Raw genomic sequence first — 21,048 nt, forward strand, 5'->3', positions numbered from 1 at the left:
TTCTAATGGTGAACTGCTCAGATCAGTAGGGGAAGGGGGAAGAACCTACGCTCTACATCTAGGTGAGGTGCTGGCATCAGAGGGAAGAATGGGGACAGGGAAGCTTGAACCTAAGAAAAGAGGAAAATGACTGGATGAATTTATCTAGTTGGAGAAGGTGAACTGGTCCAATGATTTTTAGCTGTTTCTCCAAATCTAGTCTCTCTTTCTTCCACAAAGCTGTCCACTAGGGTACTTGACTTTCTTTTTTTTTTTGAGACGGAGTCTCGCTCTGTCGCCCAGGCTGGAGTGCAGTGGCGCAATCTCGGCTCACTGCAAGCTCCGCCTCTGGGGTTCACGCCATTCTCCTGCCTCAGCCTCTCCGAGTAGCTGGGACTACAGGCGCCCGCCACCATGCCCGGCTAATTTTTTGTATTTTTAGTAGAGACGGGGTTTCACTGTGGTCTCGATCTCCTGACCTTGTGATCCGCTCGCCTCAGCCTCCCAAAGTGCTGGGATTACAAGCGTGAGCCACCGCGCCCGGCCTGGGTACTTGACTTTCTTCCTGAACAGTCAAGAGGAAACTCAGCCCAGACATGGGATAGATTAATCAACAGCTTTTTTTCTCAATGCAATTGGTGATACATGAATATTTATAGTTGGATAAACCATTTTGCTAATTCTGAAGACAAATAAGGATTAACTAATCATTCTACATTTTCTCTTCCTTTTCCATGAAAACTTCCTAATAAAAGGATCTAAATGCCATATTGTCATTTTTTTCCATTATTTTCTCATACTGCTAACTCCTTGTCCAAGGTCAAATAATTTAATAATTAAATCCAGAAGCTTTCTCATGGACTCCTAGAGTTGTGAGATACCGTGGCATTTCACTTGCCCAGTCTCCTCCCCAAGGCAACAATACTATCTGAACTGTGTTGATTAATTCCTGCTCAAGAATTCCAGAGATTTCTAGTGACCAGACACTCACTACCTGAGTTGTGGCTCTCTCAGTTCTGGCTGCTTATCAGAATCACCTCTGGAGATTGTTATAAAGCAGATGCCCAGGTCTGACTCTCAAAAATTCTCCTGGCACAGGTCAGAATAGGGAAAGTTCATCTCTATTTCAAAAGAACAGCAGATGATTCTATTGGGAGGTACAGCTAAGCATAACTGATGTTAACACTCTTTTTCATAGCTGATAAACTATGTGAGAAAGCACTTTGCAATTCTGGCAGGCATTTTTGATGCCTCCTCAATATCAATTCTATCCTTTCTCTTTTGAAATAGTACTCTAAATTTTTTCATAGTAGGAATATGCCCATTTAAAATACTCAACTTCCAGATTCTGTTATAACAGGGTATGGTCATATACTGCGGTTCAGGCCAATGGGATACAAGCATAAGATGACTGGGTATGGTGTGGAGGGTTTTACTTGGATGGCCTGTGCTTTTTGGACTTTATTATTTTCCCTTCTTGACTGGGAGGTGCAGGATCCCTTCTTCCTGGAGGTGCAGGATCCCACTTACCAACAGGAGGACAAAGAACATCTATCAAGAATGACAGAGAAGGACCCTTGTAGATCAAACCACATGGACTTGCTGTTTGGGTAAATAAAAAATAATTGAGTATAGGTAATTTCATGTGTCTCAAACTGATAGGGGGAACTCAGGTTCAAGATGACATAGCAGTTGTATCAGCTCTAGAATGCATAGTTATAAAGTTATCATCACTTGTGAAAAAAAAATCTCCATTTAATTAGTTTTCTTTTCCTTGCAGCTGAATACAATTCTAATGAATCTATGTGGAGCAAAACTTTGCCCCTCCTTAAGTTTTGCCTTTAGAGCTATCAGGATAGAAGTAATAGTGTATGAACCACTTTCTAAGAGATGACTATCAGAGACCCTACTTATCTTATCTTGGCATCCTTCGTTCTTTCTTGTGATCATTGCATGGCGCAGTTTCTGGAGCACTAATCATCCTGATCATTATCTTTGAAACATGACGGGTTTGAAAATGATCAACTGAAAAGGTGTTGCCAGAGCAGACTCTGCCAGCTATAATCTGACTGGCAAAGTAGAAAGTGAACTGTTACTTAACAGGTTTTGGACTTTATAGTTACATAGGTTCATTCAATTATTGTGTTAGTTTCATTCTTTTTTTCAGACATGCCACATCCTTGGCTCAATTTGAGGCTGTATTTGTTCCTTTCATGAAATAACTGATTCCATAAGACCTTGCCTATCCTTGCTCACAGGTGATCTTCCCTAAATGATCTTTTTAAACACTTAAAACTTTATTGCCCCTGTGTCCATCGTTTAAATCCATTGAGATTATTTTTGGATCCCGATGAGATGTCTTCATCAGCTTTTTGTTATCTCCAAATGATACAGACATGGCATCTCCACATCATTGAATCTAATGCTAAAAGAGCAACATAATCGATCTGAAAGCATGGCCAGGTGCTTACTTCCATTTATATTCCATCCACGTTAGAATTATTTGTTCAGACCCTACTAAGTATTAGGCATACACAACAACAAGGCAGGTATAATTCCTGCACTCAGTTAAACAGACAAGTGACTACCACGTGGTAAGTGCTAGGATAACAGCAGGTCAGTTTGCTATGGCAGCATTTGGGAGACTTTTCAGGACAGGAAAGTTCTCTGGAAGGAAGATATGTTAAAGCTGAGAGATAAAGGTGAATAGATTTAACCAGGTGAGAGGAGAGATGAGTGTTACGAGTGGAAGAAACTGCATATGCTAATGTCTACAGGCAAGAGAGCATGGTAGGAGTTCAGGATTCTGAAATCAAATATGGCTAGATTGAGTGTGTTTGTATGGGGTGATGGGAGGAGGAATGTAGGTGGAAAGACAAGAGATATATGTAGAGAGGTAGGTAGAGGTCAGGGCTAGAACTGTTTTCATTGAAGATTTTATACTGAGGGAAAAGGGTGCATTGAAGCATTGTATGCCTGAGAGTAACATGATCACACTTGCAGTTGTAGTGGCCAAACAACATGATTTGGGTTAGTTGAAAATGGTAATGTGTCACTCTAGTTACAATATGGGAAATGAATTGAAGTTGGGCAAGACTAGAGGAAAGGGAACCTCCTCAGGGACGTTGCAACCAGTTAGGCACGAGGTCACCAGAGTGACAGTTGCAGAGAAGGTGAGATATAGGGGTATTCAAAAGTTGTGGAGGTAGAAGGGTTAAGACTTGGAGATGGATAGGGAAGAAGAGGGTAAGTAATAAAGAAAGTGTAAGAGGACTTCTGTTTTCTAAGTGAATGTTTTAGAGGTGGGTTTTAGAGAGATAGTAATTAATGCAATTTGGGTCATGATGGATTTAACAGTAGGTTTCCAATATGAGGTTAGCTAGATGGATCTGAAACTCTGGGTATGGACAAAGACAGTCTTCAACACAGATACAACTAATTACCCAGGGAGAGAGTAAGGAATACACAAAAAAGAATTGAGGGCAAGCACTAGTCTTTAAAGGTTGGGAGGAGAAGGGATCTGGGAAAGCAGACTGACAAAAAGTGGACAAATTCACAGGAGAAAAATCTGGAAAGTATGAGGCCATCAAGGCCAAATGATGTAAATCTGAGGAAGGCAGGAATGTCAGCAGTGTCAAATGTTTCTAAGGGATCGAGGGAGATTATACTTAGTTGCAATAATCTCTTCCATGTTCTTGGGGATAACAGTTTTGTGGGGAGGAGCAATGGGGTGGGGATACCAATAGAAAGAAGAAGTGGAGTCAGAAAATGAGTGTAGTTATTTCAAAAGGTTTTCTATTTAAAGAGAGAGAGAGAGTGAGTGAGATGGGCAGGGGCCAGGGAAGGAAAGGCAAGAAGGAGGATGTGGGGATGGCTGGCCAGGTGAGGCCCTCAGGGAATATAAACAGGTGCGAGGAGTGGCGAATCCTGAGAATGGGTACAGAAAGGAGTCTTGAAAAGAAGAAGACAGACTGCTTCCATTACTCATTAAAGTGAAGAAGGAGAGAAGTGTTTGAGAATATGCATTATGATTAGATTCAGCTGCAAATGACAAAAATGATGCAATTAGAGTGGCTTAAATAACATAATCTGTATCCCTCTGGTTATGGAAATACTCTACTTTGTCTGTTCATGGCTAGGGAGGTGTTCCCTAAACTCAGGCACCCAGGCCTTTCTGCCTTCTGGACCTGTTGCACATGGCCTTGCCTCCACGGTCTAAGGCGGCAGAATCTGTGTGCCAGAGTGGAATGAGGGAGAGATGAAGAAGAGGCAGGAGGTACTCGGGCATTGCCCCCTGCAGATGCTCCTGGAGGCCATGACGTGGCATCCTTGCTGACCTCCTCTTGGCCAGGACTCAGCCATATTGCCACACCTAAGTAGAAGAGCGTGTGGGAAACTCACAATCCCCTGTGGATGATCACATGCCCAAAGTCAGGGGCCTATCACCATGGAAAGATGGATGGACATTAAGAAACTATTGGTCACATGAAAGGAGGAAAAAGTGGTATTCCCTTGATAAGGATGGAAGAGGCCCTCAAGTCCATAGGGTACACATATGGTTAAGGCATTGTCACCATAAAACCATGATGTTTCAATATCACTAGTCATTAGGGAACCACAAATGAAAACCACAATGAGGTACAACTTCACACCCATTAGGATATTGCTGACAAAATAAAAAAGGAAAATAAATATTGGTGAGGATGTGGAGAAATTGAAACCCTTGTGCATTGCTGGTGGGAATGTAAAGTGATGCAACCACAGTGGAAAGAGTTTGGGGTTTCTCAAAAAGCTAAACAGGCTGGGCTTGGTGGTTCATGCCTATAGTCCTAGCACTTTGGGAGGCTGAAGCTGGAGGATTGCTTAAGCCCAAGAGTTCATGACCAGCCTGAGCAATATAGAAAAATCCCATCTCTACAAAAAAAAAAAATTTTAAATTATCCAGGCGCAGAGGTGCACACCTGTAGTCCCATCTACTCAGGGGGCTGAAGTGAGAAGATTGCCTTGAACCGAAAATTTCAAGGCTGCAGTGAGCTATGATTGCACCACCACACTCCAGCCTGTGCAGCAGAGCAAGACTCAGTGTCTAAACAAACAAAATAAAACAGAACAACATTAAACATACTAAATCAGTCAGTGAATTGGAAAAAAATAAGCTAAACACGGTATTACCATATGACTCAGCAATTCTACTCCTGGGTGTATATCCAACAGAATGGAAAGCAGGGCCTCAAACCGGTATTTATACATCAATGTTCATAGCAGCATTATTCACAATAGTGAAGGTAGAAACAACCCAAGTGTCCATCATCAACAAATAGATAAACACAATGAGGTCTGTGCATAAATGGGTATTATTGTCTTAAAAGGAAGGCAATCTGACACATGCTGCAGCATGGATGAACTTTGAAACCATTATGCTAAGTGAAATGAGCCAGACACCAAAGGACCGATAAGGTATGATTCCACTTACATGAAGTACCTAGGGTAAGCAAATTCATGCAGAGGCTATCAGGGGCTTGCGGGAGGAGGGAAACAGGGAGTGATTTAACGGTCACAGAGTTTCTATTTGGGATGATGAGAAAGTTCTGGAAATGAATGGCGGTGATAGTTATATAATATTGTAAACATACTCAATGCCACTTAATTGTACACTTAAAAATGGTTAAAAGTGTGAATTTTATTTCATGCATATTTTACTAGAATAGACAAATGAAAATTAACAAAAAAGATAATCAGCTGTCTGTGGCGTAGGAAGGAGGAAGGTGGCAGGAAGTTAAAGGAGTTTGCATTTGCTGGCTTTTATTTGCCCTGAGTATAATGCAGGGAAAATAGTGTGTGTTTGCACACACCTATGTCCAGGTCCACGTTTGTGTCCATGTACCTGCAGCCTGGTTTTTCCAAAGCAAAAAGGACTGAACTAATTGCTTCTGTAATGGGAGAGACAGCTGACGAGTGCACCAGAAAATCCTGTGCAGTATTAATCACTTTTCCCTCATGCCACTGTCTTTTCTCTGGATTTTAAATAAAAATATAATCTACCCCAGTCTTCTTTCTTTATCCCTTTTTTTGATTCTGGTCCTACCATTTAGGGCCAACTCCCAAACATATCCAGAGCTCATTACTTACTCTTTCTTGCATTGCCTTTTTAAGGAATTAAAAAGATATGTTTTTATCTTTACAAATTACAAAGCATATTCATATCAAATACATTTCTTAATCTCCACATCAATCAGAATATCCTTTCTAATCCCAGTCTATCATTAACTTTAGGAGCTAAGTTTTTTCCCCAAACCCTTATTTTCCTCATCTTTCAAATAGGATATATGAATTTCCTTGGAAGGTAGTTTTCACATTTAACTGAATTAACTGTGTGAAAACTCTCGGCACTCAATTCATCTTTCAAAATTAAAAGCCAATGTTTTTGAAGCTCGCTGACAGCACAGGTACTCGTGACTGGACCTCCCTATCAACGTCATCTGCTTCCCTCTCTTGGCTCTCTCTCTCTCTCTCTCTCTGTCTCTCTCCCTCTCCCTCTCTCTCCCTCTTTGTCCCCAGCACTCCCCTCTTCACTCTGCTCCATCGCCCCAGCAGACACTGCACATGGTGCCCTTTCACAGCTCCATACCTTTGCAGGAGCTGCTCTCTAACGGGAATGTTCTCCTGCAGGCTCAGGACAGTGGAACACTGTACATTCTCATCTTAGTGTTGAGTGATGATGGAGTAAATAAGACCAGGAAAAGAATTTAAGAGGCTGAGAAAGGAGAACAACAATAGCAGAAAAGGGTGCCTTTAGTTAACAACAAAGTATTATATATTTCAAAATAGCTTGAAGGCTTGAAATGTTTCTCCCACATAGGACCAATGTTTGAGGTGACGGATATCCCTAGCACCTTGATTTGACCATTACACATCCTATGCATGTAGCAAAATATCACAGGTACCCCATAAATATGTACAAATATTACGTATCAATAAAAACATTTGTGAAAAGAAAATACATCTGAAACCCACTCCCCTCTTAAAAAAAAAAAAAGGAGAACAAAAGTTTGTTAAGACTGACTCTAACCCATTATTTTTATACTTAGCCTTCCAGGGGACCCTGGTTTCTAATCTGCCCTGGGAAAAGAGAAAGGAGTGTGTGACACCTAGCATCATTAGACTAGGACTCTTCAAGTGTGGTCTCCAAATCAGAAAGTATGGGGCCGGACCCCAGCAATCTGTGTGTCAAGAAGCCCTTCAGGATATTCATCCTAAAATTTGAGAACCATTGATTTAAAGCAGTGTGAAGACTGAATGTCAGGAGCTCTTTCTGAAAGGGCCACTCCCAGGACTGGACATGTGGAAGAGGAAGCAGCAGCATGGACCCTGCCTCCTGGGAGGGGCCTCGAATACTCTCACCTTAGAAAAAAATCCTTTAAGCCACCAGGACAGAGGAGGCTAGGTGGTGTGTAAGCCGTATAAATATGTACATTCACTTATCTATGTAAGTACATATAGATTCCCTTTGGCTAGGGCTGCCAGATTTAGCAAATAAAAATCCAGGACACCAGATATATTTAAATTCCTGATCAACAAATGATTTTTATTATGCAGAGCACATACTAATACTAAAAGACATTTGGGTTTTGGGTTTTTTTTTTTGTTTTTTTTTTTTTTTTTTTTTTGCAATTCAAATTTAATTGGGCATCTTTTTCTTGTTTTTAGCAGGCAGGATCCTACCTTTTGCCCGTAAGTATTAGGTACATAGTGGAAATAGCCTGATCAGAATCAATGTCTAAAAGGTAGAAGTGGGTTTTAATGGCCTATTTATTTACATTTTAATAGGAATGTGTATGAGTTGGCAGGGAAGAAAAAGAATGCTGCTCTTTCTGGCTCCTGGTGTTATTTTCAGATCTGTATTTGGGGAAAGAGAAAGCATGGGAGAGAATATAGGGAGAAAGATGGTGGTTGGCCTGCAGTGGTGGCTCCTGCCTCTAATCCCAGCAGTTTGGGAGGTCGAGGTGGGCGAATCACTTGAGGTCAGGAGTTTGAGACCAGCCTGGCCAACATGGTGAAACCTCATCTCTACTAAAAATACAAAAATTAGCCGGCTGTGGTGGCATGTGCCTGTAATCCCAGCTAATTGGGAGGCTGAGGCAGGAGAATTACTGGAACATGGGAGGCAGAGGTTGCAGTGAGACAAGATCATGCCATTGCACTCCAGCCTGGGTGACAAGAGCAAGACTTCATCACAAAAAAAAAAAAAAAAAAAGAAAAGGAAAAAGAAAGATGGTGGTCGAAAGTAGCCCCCATGCCAGCAAGTCCTCCCGCTAGTCAAATAACTGAGCATATATTATGGGCCAGGCCCTGATCCACATGACCCTGAGCGAGACAAGCAGCAACGCTCTAGGAGGTTGAGCTCCCTGCCTCGAGCCTGGCTCCTGGGCAGGTTTCCCGCAGCCACCCCTTACCTGCCCCAGGTGACAGGATGCCACCTCAGAGGGTGGGACCTTGATGCTGTGGCTGGGCAGTGAATGACAAGCTTCCTAATGAGATGCAGCTGGGGGAGCGGCTTGCTGACAGAACAATTTGCCGGTGCCCAGAATATCCGCCCAGCCTCGGCAAAGCGGCAGCCTGGCGGGCGTCAGGAGGAATTTCAGGATTTATCATTTGCCTTGGTGGCAGGTGTGCTGTGAGCCGCCCTACTTCCCGCTGTGCTTTTCTAGACCTGCAGACTGGATGGGCAATCCACCCAGGCTTCTAGAGCCTCGGGAAGAACGTGTAAAACTATTTCCTATTTTTTCCTCCTCCTGATCAGCTTGTGTTTATGTAAATCACTGGAAAAGCAGTTTTCGGCTTATTTTCACAGCTTAAGGGCTTCGTGAGAAGCTTATTATTGAAAAATTAGAAACTGAAAGCAACTTCTTAGACAATGAAATAGCAACCCAGAGACTGTGTGTGTAAGGCTGGGTGTGCTGTAACTGGCTGCGTTACAAATGGGAACTCCCCTGGGATTCGATAATCAAACACGTGGCAACAGGTTGTCTGTTTCAACAGAGAGTGAGTAATCAAAGGAGATTTGCAGTTAATCCAAATATAACGGAGAAGCATTCAAGGGAAGCCCAGGAAAAGGAGACTAGAAGGGTGAGGGGTGGATGAGGCCAGAGCTTCCTGGTTTGGAGTTCCAGATGCAACAGAGAGAATTGGGAGAGGGGCAGAAGGTTGATCTCTCTGAGTGCTTGTGTTGGTCCATTTGCATTGCTATGAAGGAATACCTGAGACTGGGCAATGTACAAAGAAAAGGGGTTCATTTGGCTCATGGTTCTGCAGGCTGTATTAGTGTGGCACAAGCACCTGCTCAGTTTTGGGTGAGGCCTCAGGAAGCTTTTAGTCATGGCCAAAGAGAAGGGGCGCTTTCATGTCACACGGTGAGAGAGGGAGTAAGAAAGAGAGGAGAGGGAGGTGCCATGGTCTTTTAAACAACCAACTTTCCAGTGAACGAGAATCCATGACTTTGAGGAGGGAGGGGACCAAGCCATTCATGAGGGATCCGCCGCCATGACGCAAGCACCTCTCACCAGGCCTCACGTCCAACACTGGAAATCACATTTCAACTTGAGATTTGGAGGGAACAGACTATCAGCAATGGAGGAACAAGCTGCACAGAGGAAGGGGACACTGAGGCCTGGCTACACATTGAAGCAAACCAGAAAAATAACCTGAGCACTTGGCCCTTACACTTGACCAGTGATGTAAAATTTGGGAGGAATTAATTAGCATTCAGTGATTTACTTCAAAATCCTGAATCCTACACTGGATTGAGGTCAGGGTGGAGAAGGACTTGCTCCATCTCGATGGGCTAGAAAGAAGAAAGTGGTGCAGGCCTGGGAGACAGTGGTAGCCATCAGCATTTCAGGAAGACACTTGAGTTTGCATGTGTATCTCCGTGGTTCTCAAAGTGTGGTCCCTGGCTGGCAGCATCAGGGTCCCCTGGCACTTGTTAGCAATATGAATTCTCAAGCCCCACCCCCAGAGAGCCCTCTGACTCTGGACCTCTGAGAGGAGGCCCAGCAATCTGTGGATCAAGAAGCCCTTGGCCGGGCGCGGTGGCTCACGCCTGTAATCCCAGCACTTTGGGAGGCTGAGGCGGGTGGATCACGAGATAAGGAGATCGAGACCATCCTGGCTATCATGGTGAAACCCCATCTCTACTAAAAATACAAAAAATTAGCTGGGCGTGGTGGCGGGCACCTGTAGTCCCAGCTACTCGGGAGGCTGAGGCAGGAGAATCGCTTGAACCCGGGAGGTGGAGCTTGCAGTGAGCGGAGATTGCGCCACTGCACCCCAGCCTGGGCGACAGAGCGAGACTCTGTTTCAAAAAAAAAAAAAAAATAAGAAGCCCTCTGGATGATTTTGATGCATACTTCAGTCTGAGTACCACCAGCAGACCTGGTTACCTGGCCAGAGGTACCAGGAGGTGCTCACTCAGGCTTCCTACGTGGGCTTGTGTGTGAACTACTACGCTCAGTCCCAGGTGAGGTCCTGGAGCAATTCTGTGCTGACCCATCTGTCTTGACCTTCCTAACCACACGGGGCTGCGGGGAAAGGTACATTTATTACACGTGTACTACTACCATGTGCAAGGCACTGCTAAATGTTTTATGTGTGATATTTTATTTAATCTTTCCCTCAACCTTGTGAGGTAGGGGTTGTAGATAGCATTTTAGTGCTGAGAATATTTGAGTTCAGAAAGGCCAACTTGCCCAGGTCTCTATGTTTCCTGAGCCTGTACCCTTATTCATTCTCACGTGGCCTCTCCGCCACATACTTCTCTGTCCCCACATGCTTTGGGTGCCACCTACACAAAGCAACTACCAGCCTGGCAGGGCCCCAGCTCTCCGCTGCCAAGCTTGGCCCTCCCCGCCCCACTCCTTGCCTCATGTTAATTTCCCACCTGAGTACTGAGTACTTTATAAATAGCAAATCTAAAATGAATTTTCTACCAGCGATCATTAGCTCCCTTGACATCCATTAAACATTCTCGCAAGCAGAGTGAAGTGACAAAAGGGATTGATTTTTACAGTATGCTTAATAGGGGAAAAGAAAGAAAGGTGTTGACAAGTCTTTTTTTTTTTTCTGTCCTGATATCACCAGGAATTTGAAATCAGTCAAATGACTTTTGTCTGAAAAAAAAAAAAAAAAAAAGAAGAAGAAGAAGGCTAGGATTGGGTGCGGGAGGAGAGGGTTGGGAGAGGGAAACAGGCTCCCAGCACCCTGTGAAGCTCGTTTCTGCACCCGTGACAGGTAAACATAAAGTTAGTTACCTAGTGCCAGCCACCAAGATGAATATGTCAGATTTAATGCTTCAAAATATATAGGGTCCAAGCCAGGGAGGGAGTAGGGGGAGTGGAGGAGGAAAGAAGACTATATTAAAGGAGAGGGAAAATAACCAATCTTCTGCTGAAACTATTGGAAGAATAAATGTGTTGATGCAATAGTTGAAGTCAGAGAAGGCTGGCATATGAGGCACTGTAGCTGAAAATTTAACTTTGATTTCAATTTTCATATTTGTCAGCAATAATTAGATTCAAGAAATGTTTTGCCACTGTTCTAAAATACTAATAAGTAGAGGCCTTTGTAGTGTGGTTAATGGAGTCTTTTTTCCTAGTGGTCTAGGAAAATTCCATTAAAGCAGAAAGTCATACTATATTACAGTGTTTCAATATACATTGACTCTGCTGCCGCGGTGATATCATCCCAGGGATGGGAGTCCCCTGTGCAACCACAGAGCCCCTGACAGGGAAGGGGTTGGGGCTTCATAGGCCTTAGCTGTCTATCATTACAGACCTCCCTGGCTCATGGGTGAGGGTAGGGGAGAGAGAAGAGCAAATTCAATAAAGCCTCGCCTTGGGAAGGATGTGTTTTATAAGCATCGCCTCCTGGAGCAGGTTGAAGAGAGGGCAAGAGGAGTTGATGGGCTCCTGCCTGAGGAGAGGAAGCACTTGCCCTGCTCTCCTCCATCTGGACACCTGTTGCCTGTTCCTTTAATGAAGAAGCTCCACCCAGTGGCAGAATCTACATTCACTCCTCCTCCCAAGCCTCAGCCTGCTCTGAAGGTCTGGAAGGTTCTTTCTCTTGAGATCAGAATTTGATTAAGAGCACCAAGGTCTATTATTTTTGATTGGCTTTTCCCTGGAGTGCCTGTGCATCTCTGATATCTCAGGTAACTCCCTGCAGGGAAATATGGGGTGGATTGGGCTTCACCTGCTTTAATGTAGAGGTAAGTGAAGGGTTAAGTGTATTGTACTCACATGCTCCAGAGAGTCCCTGTGGATGAGGGAAGGCCTAGGGCATCCTCATCTCCCTTCTACCCTACTTTCCACACTACTCTCCTGCCGTCAGGGATTAATAATCACATGCTGGGCTTATTCAGATGGGCTCTCTCTGTCTGGAACGCCTTCTCGTAAGCAGATGGCTGCTGCAGCCACCTGTTAGCCCATCTCCCTGAGTCCAGGGAGCTCAAGGACCCTGCTCTCAACTGTCCTTCCCAAAACTCTGAAGTGGATCCCCAGACTGGGATGCCAGTCCTTGACGAAAGAAAGCCCCGTGGGCCTGTGTGACCTCACCCACCTCCCCGCACATGGGCTCCTTCATGTCAAATTGTGCTCTTCTTGACATAGTAGTAGGGAGACTTGGAATTTTCTAATCCTAAACCATAAATGGGAAGTGATGGAGGAATGGATAGATGGCAGGTGAGGGGAGGAGGGTCCCACCAGGATTACCACCTAGACCTGGATAAAGATGACTTGCAGAAGCCATGCAAAGCAAAAGGGAGATCACGCCCATTCCATTAGTGCAGGGCAGCTCCCTCCCACCCCTCCCTGTGCGCTTCTTTCCTGGCCCCATGTCCCCCCTTGCTGCCCCCACCCCCACCTCCCAAGGTGAACAGAGGAGGGCCTGTACTTCTTCCCAACAGTGCAAAGACCCACCTTTGGCCCATGCCTCTCTCCCTCCGCCCCTCCTTCCTTCCCTCTTTCCCCACCAATCGCTGCCTAGCTGCAGCTTCACTTTTCTCTAGTGGCATGTGCCAGATCTTATCCCTGTGAAGCACTTGAGGATGAAAGAAGGAAGGGGATATTAAATCCACCAGTGATACGCGCAACTGGGACAGGCTTTTGTTGTGTCATTTCCTACCTCCTTCAGCCTATTAAGCAAACAAAAGTGCTTGTGGAATGAGAAATGTAAATGGCCAATGCAAGCCGATTAATCCTAGATGTACAATTCCATTAATAAGGCCGCTTTTTAATAGGCAGCTCTGGCAGCAACAGCAGGCAGGCCAGGAATTGATGTATTCTCTGTAATTGTATTGCAACTAATAGGATATGAAGAAAATTGTACCGGAGAAGCAGGTCTTTCAACACGATTTTCCAATCAGCTGAAATAATACTTGCAGGGGAAAGCCTTGAAAAGGAATGACACACACACAAATACAACATGGTCCAGAAGTGTCCATGATTCCCAGTCCCAGCTTGAAGTTTCTTTCTTTCTTTTTCCCCTGACTTCCCTCATGGCTCTGTCTACTCCACTCTCGGTTTTCATCTCTTCTTCCCCACAGGTAATGCCAACACCCAGAAGAGTCTGGTCCCATGTGGAGGGCCTCCCAGGGAGATCCCCCACCCCTGCCCCCCAGCCTTTTGCCTGTCTAGGCCCCCTCACTGGCTGAGATTGCTTGGTCCACCTTTTGAGAAGTCAGAGCGAGAAGGAGACAGGCTGGGTGCTCTCTGGAGAGAAGACTGAGTAGGGACTCAGTGTCAGCCCTTCTACTAATGCTGGTTGTTGAGTGACTTTGGAGCCATGCCTTCACCTCTCTGGATTCTCATCTGAACGAACCCTCCAGCCCCAAAATGCAGCAGCTCTGAGTGCATTTTCAAAGATCAGGCTAGGAGAAAAGCTGGCATCCTTTCACTTCAGGACCAACGAAGGCTGTCTAAGAAGAAGAACCCTTTTCTAAAGGGGTGTCCTCATTATCTGAATGTCCATCTACTGAGAGGCCCTGCAGAACCCAGGCTTCTCAGTGTTGAGCTCAGCTTTGGAAATCAGGCCTGTGTGCATGCTTAATCATGGATAAGTTGGTCAATTCACTCCTTCCTTCAACAAATATTTGCAGGGTGCCAATGGTGCACTAAGGCACTGTTCTAGGTTCTGGGAATGAAGCAGTAAATAAAGCAGGTGAAACAGAGATCAATCCTTGCCCTCATGGTGCTTGCAGTCTATCGAGTCAGCAACACTTTTGGTGAGCCTAACAGCTGGGGTGTTAGGCACGGGACCTTTCTCTGAGACTACTTAGGGATGGGAACTAAGGCCCCTCTGCTCTTGTTTACTTGGCCAAGGTGGCAGTGGGAGCCAGGCTGCCTTCACATGGCCCCTGCCAGCACCTCTCAGTCCTGCTCTCAGCCTCTCCTGGTCACTGGGTCTCTGTCCTGCCCATTTGTGTGTGGACTCTGACCCTTCCTTGGTCACAGGCTGGAGAGTAAATATAAAAAGAAATGGCAATGCACATTTCAGTTGAAGTCCCCAAGGAAACTGATATGATTGCTGAACAGAAATGGTTCCAATAAGGGCAGAGAGGAATATTGCTTTTATAGCTTCTGGGACATAAAACATTTAGAAAATGTGATTGACTGGCAGGGTCTAATTTATCATTTATCTCATTCCCTCTGCTCTCACACTCTCTGTCTTGCTCCCCATAACACCCAGGCAGACACTCATGTGCAAACTTTTTTCTCTCTTTTTTCTTTACTTTCTTCTTCTCTCTCTGAGACTTGGATTTATCATCATTCCGTTAAGCAGGAGAACTCCTGTGGCTATTTATAATTAATGCTCAGAAACCTGCCAATCCATTTAATGACACTAGCAGGTCATGGCCCCCTTATAGCTCTCCATTAATCATCATTAGAACAGCTCTGAGTTTTTACATTCTTTTTAAATGTTAATTCACCTCTGTAATGCTCCTTTTAGTTAAAACTGTAAAGGGAGAAGTGGCTGGTGTCTCCACGCTGCCTGCCTGGGAATGGCATGGTGGGGTTGATAAAGTCTGGCTGATTTCCTCTGTTCTTTTTCTCCTCTGACTCCTGTCCCTGCTACCAGATGTCAACCCAGTTTATTCTTTGGTTGCCTAGATTTATCTTCTAAAAAACACCCAGTGGCTTAAAGTTCTGGGCAAATAAACATATTTGAATACCTTTGGACTCCCAAGGCTCAAGTAACAACCTGTGAGAAGTTCTTGGCTTACCCACTAAGACCCAGGGTCCTGATGTGGCAGTGCAGCTCCTAGAGGTGAGGGGGCAGAAAGAAAGGGTTCTGGAGGTGAGCAGGGTCTAGAACTGTTCATGTGATTTCCCAACACTCAAGGGCAGGCTCCAGAAAAGCAGGTAAAAAGCAGTCAGGTAAATAGTTATCTTTCTATCAAGAGAGCTGACCACTTGCTTCATTTTTGCTACGGATGGGCAATGAGACTGGGCAAAACATTCAACCTCCTTCCTCACCTACAAAACAGGGTCCATATCTGTCATTTCCAAGGATAAGGGTTAAATCTATAAAATATTAACTGTCATTGAAATCATCCTGGACTTTTAAAACCGATCTCAGTGCCAGGTGTAGTATTAGTGTCATTCTTGCCCTTCTCTGCCACTTTCTTATGCACAGCTTGACTTCCAGCTCTGCAGCCTTCGTCCCTGTGGATGTGTACACCTTCACACCTCTCGGTCTGTTGCTTTTAGGTCGTATTTCACCAGCCATAAAAGTATATTTTGAATCATTAAAACAAATGTGGTGAAAGAAGTTAAATTAAGAATGGGGAACATACGGCTGGGCGCGGTGGCTCACACCTGTAATCCCAGCACTTTGGGAGGCTGTAGCAGGTGGATTACTTGAGGTCATGAGTTCGAGACCAACCGGGCTAAGATGGTGAAACCCTGTCTCCGCTAAAAACACAAAAATTAGTCAGGCACTGTGGTTGGCAACTGTAATCCCAGCTACTCGGGAGGCTGAGGCAGGAGAATTGCTTGAACCCGGGGGATGGAAATTGCAGTGAGCTGAGATCGTGCCACTGCACTCCAGCCTGGGTGACAGAGTGAAATTCTGTCTCAAAAAAAAAAAAAAAATGGGGGGAACATAAATGCGAACACCAATTCTGTTATTGATTAGCTGTGCAACTCTGGGAAGCTCATGTCACCTCTCTGGGCCTCATTTCCCTTACTTCTGGACTCCATATTTTTAAGACACCATGATCTAGTAAATGCTGTGATTTTATTGCTTTCCTGTGAGTCTTCCCAAGGGGCTATGACAGTGACTCAGGAATAACTGGGAAAAAGTGGTCCTGTTTTGACCATCTGAGCTCTTAATTTTTCTTGTCTTGTCAAGTGACATGCCCCAGAGTTGAGTGCTCTAACAAAAGCAAACACAAATATATGAGAAAAATAGACAAGACATTTTTAATTCATTTTTGACTCACTGTCTCATTTTTCTAGGCATAATCCATCTTTATGTTAGGACTTTGGAACCATACACTTGAATTTACTTTCAAGGCTGCCTGAAATCTACATGTTCATCTGAGAGGACCCCTCAGGGCCAACTAGATACCAGATGCCTCATCAGTTTTATCATTTTACCTTTTTAAGTACTCCTTCAAAATAGCTTAACCTCATTTTATACAGGGGTAAACTGAGGCTTTAAGAAGTAATGTGGCTAGTCCAAGGCTGATGTATTTTGTAGTTTTCAAGGTCATGAGTCAAGCCTAGCTCTCCTGAATTGAAGCCCAGCTTCTAATTTTGTATTATTTCATCTTGCTTTGCCCACTCTCATAGCTTTCTTTAGGCGGGCATGAGGCGATACACCTTGAATGAAATAAAGATGTGTCCTATCAGTTCTCCTGTTCTGGCATGAGTTGTAACTGGTGACCTATGATTTGGACTAGCAACCTCCTTTCCTGAGTTTATTCTTCATTGTGTTCAAGTTCCCTTCGGCATCAGGATGTACAAATGGGCTTCCTGGGGGTTTTCTATAAGAAAGCCCCCCAGCCATGCCTTCTCTTTTCCAGTCTTTGTACCTGTCCCCAGTTCTTACAGGGACAGTCATACTTATCTCTCCCTTCCCTGCAGAGCACCGCTGATAGTCTAAGTAGACACGAGTCCCCAAGCTGGGCTTTGGCCATCTGTCTGCCCTTCACTTGAGAATGCAATAAAATCTGCTTGACAATTATGTCAGTACAAAGGGCAGAGAAGACTGCATGTCAAAAAGCTGTGTAAAATTTATTCTTTCAAAGGTTGTATCAAGAATATTCTGGCCAAAAAGAGCTCTAATAGCAAGTGATCACTGTGTCATCTGCCTCTTTTTCACATGGCTACTTTCCCCTATTAGTGGATTTGTGGTAGTTCTGCTTGGTACCAAGTTAATAACAATAAGACCTTATAATAATGTAGCACTGCATATGTTTGAAAGGGCTTTCACGAATCTATTATATCATCAAATCGTCATGAGTGTAGTTGGATTTTAGAATTGAAAGGGCTTTGGAAAACATTTAACCCAACATTCTCAGCTGATTATTATTGATGTATTTTGTTTAGCTTAAGTAATGTATCTTTATTAAATATAATTTGGAAACCATACAAAAGAAGCTTTAAAAAGATTTAAAGTCACTCATGCGCAGTTATATTTAATGTATTTTTTTCTATTTTTTTCTTATTCTGTGCCATGGTTTTTATTATATAGTTATAATCATATCATTTATATCTCATTTTTTTCTTTTAAGAATAGATCAGAGACAATTTTCCATGTCATTACATAGTATTAGTGAACATCATTTTAATTCGTTTCATTATATTACATCAAGTAGATGTACAATACCACTGCACTATGTTTGGACATTTATCTTGTTCTAATTTTTTGCTGTTGTAAATAATATTTCAGTGAACATCTCCATGATTATGGCCTTATTCCACTGTTACGATTATTTCCTTACACACGATCACTATAAATTCTATTACCACCAATACTCTTACTTTACTCAGGGGAAACTGAGGCATGGAAAAACAAAGTGATCCCAGACCCCACATTCAGTTAGAAAAACAACACAGACCCCAAGTGAGGTCTTTTGTCTCTTGGTTTCACATTACTTCTATTATATATATAGTGGTTCTCAGAATTTCTAAATAAAAGGCTTGAATATTACATGAAAGTAATTTTATTTTTAGTACCCAGTGGTTGAGAAAAAATTACAATAAAAACTGCAATAAATCTTGTAGCACCTGTAAACAGCGTGTATGCAATTAAACACAGCGGCATTCATATGTATTTGGAAGTGGTGCGAACAGTGCACGTGGAGAGAAATGCATTGAAGCTGCCCACAACACTTCGTGTGCATATGGACCCTAAATCCCTTTTAAAACTCCCCTCTTTGCCTCACACCCCAAACTCACGTCCATTGTTCTTTAAAAAGAAAGCATCCTTCGTTTGCTGCCAGGATGTTCATTCCAAGCTGGAGTCCATGGGGACCTTAATTATCTCCATTTGAACCTCTCCTGCCCTGAATTTACAGGGATAGCAAGTGTGGTAGAAGAGAGATGGACCCACTATTCTGAATATTGAGAGCTGGAGCAGTCCTGCAGTGAGATTGATGTACAGACATCAGGGCTCTGCAACCCAAAAGAAGAGTCTCCAGTAATAACAGTAGTTTAAATTTGCTGACTGCCTACTAGGTGCTAGGTACAACCCCAGTTGCTATGTATGGATTGTATCTGTTCATTTTTACAAGACTGCTGTATTTGTCAGTTTCACAGATGAGGAGACTGAAGAGGATAGTTGAAGTGACACAGAAACTGAGTGATAGGGTGGGGCTTTGAGCCCTGAAAGTGTGGCTGCTAATCCTGTACTCTTACCCTCAGCACACAGAGCCCTTCACCCAGTGTCCCCAGACATTTGAGAAGAGGTGTGATGAGGCTGGCCATGGTGCTCATGTGGTCAGCTCTTGTTCTAATCCTTAGCGCCCATTTGGAAGCCAGTTATGGGGAAAGCACAGTGTAGGACTCTTGGGACTCTGCACCTGACTGGCTGGCTTTCCAAGATCACTGAGATGGCTCTTCCTCTAGCATAGAAATTGATGGATGGTTATCTAGACAGCAACCTCTTTTGCCCATAGGCTTGGTGCTCTGTCATGATTGGAAAAGTAACTATGCACAGATCATGATTATGGTATTAGATTGGGTACACATGAAATTGCTAATATGTACCTATTTTGATGTATGAAAATATCATTTTCATGAGATTCATCCTAATTTGTGCTATGTATGGGGCCTGATTACCCTAACAGCTCATCACTGATTGGTAGCATGTTGTAATAATGAAAGAGAGATGGATATCTAGCCACCCGACCCACCCCCCATCAGCATAAGGAAGCCGAGAAGGGCCCCAGTAAAGCTGAGAGCATTGGAGGATGACAAGGCTGAAAATGAATAGACAGGACGTCACCTGTCCTTTCTCTCCAATCTCTCTTTATGTCCCCTCAGTTTACCAGCTGTCCTGAAGCAATTGCAGCTCAGTGTCTGTTCCCACTAGCTTTTGTGAGGGCTCTGCTGGGGCTTTTATCCCTTGTGCTGAAGACCAGGCTCATTTTCTCAAACACAAAGCACCAGAGGAGCTCCATCCAAATGCACAATCTTTATTCCTGGACCGTGTCTCTAGTTTAAATTCCTGGAGTGTTGGTCAAAAGCATGGGATTGAGAACTAGAGGGACCTTGGCTTGAATCCTGATTCTACCACTTACTGTGTGACCTTGAACAATTTATTTACTGTCTCTCCCAGCTTTGGTTTTGTCAACTATTAGATGATTTTGACAATTAAAGTCCAGAATAGATGTAAATGTGTTGATGCATTGTCGACACGGAACACATTGTTACCTCCTTCTTTTCTGAATCTGGTGACTAGAATAGATACCAGAAAAGAAAATCTGAAGTTTCTGTTTTCACAGAGAAACCCTATGTACTGAACTGTAAGCTGACACCTAAGTTCGAGTAAGTATTGATATGCTTATGTGGACAATGTACCAAAGCATTTGAAATGAGGAATGTTTTAGAAAATCTAGGATATGTGTTATCATTTAATCACTCTCCCTTCCTTGAGCTTTGAATAAAACCACTTTTCTTCTGGTTCTCTTTGGGTCTAACATTGGGCCTTCTATGTTTCTGGAGTCTGATACTGAACTTCTTTAACAATACCTTCCCCACCGCCCCGCCACCTGCCACACACACACACACACACACACACACACACACACACACACGCAGAGAAATAGAACAAAAAGGAGAGTGAGGCATGCATAGACAGACAGAAAATTTGAGACAGAGAGAGACAGGAGAAGTGGAAAGGAGAGAGCAAGAGATAGATCAAAACACAATCATAAAAGCCGAAAATATTTAGCCTTTAATTAAAAACAAAACAAAGCAAAACAAAACAAAAACACCTGGAGGCCTTAAAAAGCATCCCTACACCACACAAAGAATGAACTCTCGGGTCATCTAGCTCATCCCACCAGAGGGCCGCATCCCATCAAGAGAGCTGTAGCATTTGAGAAAGTGTCTTTTTTCATGGTGGACTCTTGGGAAGTCTCTTCTTAGTTGTTTCCTTAGGCGAAAACATGGATTTTGAAAACAGGTAGACAAGAATTCGAATCCCTGATGGGCCCTCTGCTGGATATATTATCTGAGCAAGTTATTTAACCTGATCAAATGGAACTGTAATACCTTCTCTTAATGTTGTTATAAGCATGAGTGCAGTGATATGTAGCCATACTTGATACATAGTAGGTACTCAGTAAAGACATGATTTTAATTTCTGGAATGCAGATGTCCTAGTAGTGATTACTTCTTTCTCTGTCTTCCATTGGATATCCTTTATACCCACCTATGTCCCTCTACTCTCTGAAGATACTAGGCATTTGAAAAAGATGTTCTACTTGAGACTATTAGAATGGTAAACTATTAGAAATGGTAAAGAATTTCCTCCAGATAAATTTTATCATTGAAAACTTCTTCA

The 21,048-nt window shown here is 43.5% G+C and overlaps 1 protein-coding gene and 1 pseudogene across 8 annotated transcripts in view; both read left to right on the forward strand.

The window, feature by feature from the left end:
- The window catches only part of NTM (neurotrimin), a 971,166-nt gene that overhangs the window by 10,566 nt on the left and 939,552 nt on the right, over positions 1 to 21,048 (forward strand). The gene's annotated exons all lie outside the window — the stretch shown is intronic.
- LOC129479981 (uncharacterized) lies at positions 4,458 to 4,572 on the forward strand (annotated as a pseudogene).

Source organism: Symphalangus syndactylus, chromosome 3 (assembly GCF_028878055.3).
Source record: "Symphalangus syndactylus isolate Jambi chromosome 3, NHGRI_mSymSyn1-v2.1_pri, whole genome shotgun sequence".
In the NCBI taxonomy this organism is placed as follows: domain Eukaryota; kingdom Metazoa; phylum Chordata; class Mammalia; order Primates; family Hylobatidae; genus Symphalangus; species Symphalangus syndactylus.